The 4,219-nt window shown below is 34.7% G+C and overlaps 1 non-coding gene across 1 annotated transcript; it reads right to left on the reverse strand.

Annotated features, from left to right (window-relative positions):
* Positions 1-2,752: 2,752 nt before the first annotated feature.
* On the reverse strand, positions 2,753-2,858 carry LOC118145296 (U6 spliceosomal RNA). The gene has a single exon (XR_004730422.1). It is a non-coding gene; the product is annotated as a U6 spliceosomal RNA (small nuclear RNA).
* Between the last annotated feature and the right edge of the window lie 1,361 nt (positions 2,859-4,219).

Raw genomic sequence — 4,219 nt, forward strand, 5'->3', positions numbered from 1 at the left:
TTTTTTTTTTTTTTTAATTGAGAGCCTACTAATATGCCTGGTACTGTTGAGGTGCACAAGATTGACAGTGAAAAAACAAAAAAATCTGCATTCATGGAACTTAAATGGAGGGTTGGGGCAGAGAACAAAGATCAGATGATAAATCAAAGTCTATTAGGTGATATGCTATATGTTATACTGTGTGTCATAAATACACACACACATACCAGGGAACAGGTAGGTGTGTTTGGAGGAGAAGTCATTGAGGTGATGTTTGAGCAAATACTTCAAGGAAATTTTTGTTTTGTTTTATTTCACTACTCTGCACTTATTGGTAAGATATTTCTTCAAGGAAATATTAATATTGGTATAATTAACATAGTAATAGAAAGATAATAGTATAGTGTAAAGCAGAGGTGGGAAAACTGCCAAGGTCAAATCTGGCTGCAACCTGTTTTTTATAGGGACTGCTAAAAATGGGTTTTACATTTTTAAAGGATTTTAAAGTTGTGATAAAAAACCATGAATATGTGATGGACAGTAATATTGCCTGAAAAGCCTAAAATATTTACTATCTGGCTCTTAGAAAAAACATAGAACCCCAAGAGTAAAGCCAATTTTAAAAACATTAAAATATATATATAAAGACATATAGGAAATCGAACAATTGAAAGTAAAAGACCATTGTTGAATGACTCTAATAAAAATTTTAGGGCACAGTGACATAGAATTTCCACATCTTATACATTTAGTTAGCTGAGACTTGTTACTTAGTAGTCTAACCTGGATTTTTTTCTAAATGAATTTAAATGCTTGAAATCTAGTTTCTCAGTTTTGATTTTGACATAGTTCTTTAAAACTGTGTGAATCACTTCATTTTAAATATTTCTCTTATTTTTATGGTTGTTTTACTGGTCTTTGGATTTCAGTTAAATGTGATTCTCTGTTAAGTGCCCTTTCTTCTGGATAACCTAGATTAGTTTGGTGTAGGTTTAGATAACATTTAACTGTGGCTTTTAATCCACTATTATGGTAATTAAGTGATGAGTCTATTATTTTTATGTTGAGAAAGTTTTAAGAGGAAGTGTTTTATTGACTTGGAGACTAATATGGTGCATGATATTTGGTTTCTTCCAGTATTATTCCTCTAAACAATATAAACTAGGAAAAATTGCTTCACACATGGATTATTTCTTGCCTAGTTATATAATATTAAATAATACTAAATACTAGGGTGAGAAATCTATATTTTTTTTGAGAAATTATAACTATTTTAAACTATTTAAACTATTACAAAGTTGTGAAACCTATAACTATTCTAGACTATTACAAAGTAATTTAGCAGAAGTTATGGAGGTAAATTTTCAAGACATTTACAAATGAACTTAAAAAAAGAAAAAGAAAACACGTGTAGTTCATAGAAAGACCTATGTGAAAGTAGTTACTTACGACCATAAAAGTTATTTTCCATTACAGCTGAATAGTCTGAGAAGGTCATAGCATATGAGAGGGGAGAATTGTAGTAGAAGCAGAAATTTGGATCTTTGAAGTTTGTTACAATATGGCAAATCAAAGTGCTTTCTCTTCATGTCTTATTTTTTATTTTAATTTATTAATTTTTTTTTGAGATGGAGTTTTGCTGTTGTTGCCCAGGCTGGAGTGCAATGGCATGATCTTGGTTCACCGCAACCCAAGGAGGCTCTGCCTCCTGGGTTCAAGTGATTCTCCTGCCTCAGCCTCCCAAATGGCTGGGATTACAGGCATGTGCAACCACACCTGGCTAATTTTGTACTTTTTGTAGATACGGGTTTTCTCCATGTTGGTCACTCTGGTCTAGAACTCCTGACCTCAGATGACCCACTCGCCTCGGCCTCCCAAAGTACTGGGATTACAGGTGTGAGCCACCATGCCTGGCCCATGTGTTGATTTTTAAGTTTGTTTGTTTTTGAGATGGAGGCTAATTCTGTCACTAGGCTGGAGTGCAGTGGTGTAATCTTGGCTCATTGCAACCTCCACCTCCCGGGTTCAAGGGATTCTCCTGCCTCAGCATGCTGAGTAGCTGAGACTACAGGCACTTGCCACCATGCCCAGCTACTTTTTGTATTTTTGGTAGAGACGGGATTTCACCTTGTTGGCCAGGATGGTCTCGCTCGCTTGACCTCATTCATGATCTGCCCACCTTAGCCTCCCAAAGTGCTGGGATTGCAGGCATGAGCTACCATGCCCACCCAAACTCAGAAATTCTCAGAATTGTATGTTAGCATTTATTGAATATTTGCCATGTGTCAGGCATTGTTCTAAGCATAGAATGGGTATTAATTCTCTAAATCCTCACAGCCACCTTGGGAGATAGGGCTCTCATTTTATAGTTGAAAAAACTAAGGCATACAGAGGTACGTGTTAATAAGTACCACGGCCTGAATTTAGATTCGGGTAGTCTGTGCTGTATTACAAATGTGACTGAGGTGAACCAGTGCTTACTCATGTTCTTAGTATTTTTTTTGGTGTGTGTTTTCTTAAACATATCTTGCTTTAAGTAAATTTCCCACAATTTTCTTATTTGATCATCAATAAGTTTTGAGTCACTGTATAATTTGAGTCTTCTGTGCATGGAGAACACAGCATTAGGCTGTTTAAGGAACTTTTTTTTTTCTGTAAAAATCAAATTTGCTTGATAGTGAATTTTACAGATCATTGTGAAAAATACAAAAAAGTTAACATTTTCACTGAGCTGATTATTTGTATGCTTATTTAGATGTAGATTTCTTTTAAGAAAAGTTTTATATGGACTGCTTCATGAATTTGTGTCATCCTTGCACAGGTACCATGTAATCTCTGTATTGTTTCAATTTTAGTATATGTGCTACTGAAGTGAGCATCCCAGTCAAATTTCAATTTTAGATAAACTTTTTTGGAACAAGTATATCCCAAGCAATATACTAAAATTATACTATATATATATACATATATATGTATTATATACAAAAACTTAACTTGAAATTTAACCAACCATCCTATAGTCTACCTATAATCCTATGTCTGACGGAGTGGTAGGAAAGAAGGTAAGATTCAAAACAAAAGTTTAAAAATAATTTTAAAAACCCTCAAGAACTCTACCAAGTAGTTTGGATATTATTTTGTGTGTAATGGAAGCCACTGAATTTTTACATATGTAAATTTTTATATATATATATCTATGTATATATATATATATCAGGAGAGAGTCACAGTGTCACAATGTTTAGCAGTATCTAGTAGCTTTGTATAGAATCGTGTATCAAGATAATGGATAGAGGTTGGAAGAAAGAAGTCCTTTCAGGAGACTGTTGATAATTCAGTGGAGAAAATGAGGGCCAAATATAGTGTAGAGAAAATGAGAAAGAAGTAAGATAATGAAATAAATTGATGAAATATGTTACTTGTTGAGGAAGAGTGAACAATTTTGATCTTTTTAAAAATTTTTTTGAAACCCAGGCTGGAGTGCAATGGCATGATCTCAGCTCACTGCAACCTCCGCCTCCTGGGTTCAAGCGATTCTCCTGCCTCAACCTCCCAGGTGTGACTAAAGGCCACCACCACTACACCCAGCTAATTTTTGTATTTTCAGTAGAAACGGGGTTTCACCATGTTGGCCAGGATGGTCTCAAACTCCTGGCCTCAGGTGATCCACTTGCCTTGGCCTTCCAAAGTGCTGAGATTACAGGTGTTAGCCACCGCGCCCGGCCTTGATGTTAATTCTTACATAGCATAGAAATCAGGATACATAGCATACTTGAATGAAGAGACCTTGATAATTGGGTAAAGTATTTTGTTTGCAGTGCTAAAAAAGATGGAATCTGTTAGGCATTCTTTCTTTTGTAACTATTCTATCTTAGATCATTGGTGCCCAATGGAAACATAATGCAAGCCACATATGTAATTTAAAATTTTTAGTGCTCACATTTAAAAAATAAAAATAAATAAATTTTAATGTTCCCAATATATCAAACATATTGTTTCCATACATTAGCAGTATGAAATTATTATTGATGATATATTTTACATACCTTTTAATTTTTGGAGGCTGGCCTCAAAGGATTCTTCCTCCCTTACCCTCCCTAGTATCTGGGACTACAGGTATGTGCCACCATGCTCAGCTCTACATTCTTTGTTTTATATGAAATCTTCACAATTCAAATGTGTATTTTACATTTAATGCACATCTCAATTCAAACTAGCTACATTTCAGTTCTCCATAGCC

Source organism: Callithrix jacchus, chromosome 8 (assembly GCF_049354715.1).
Source record: "Callithrix jacchus isolate 240 chromosome 8, calJac240_pri, whole genome shotgun sequence".
Taxonomy (NCBI): Eukaryota; Metazoa; Chordata; class Mammalia; order Primates; family Cebidae; genus Callithrix; species Callithrix jacchus.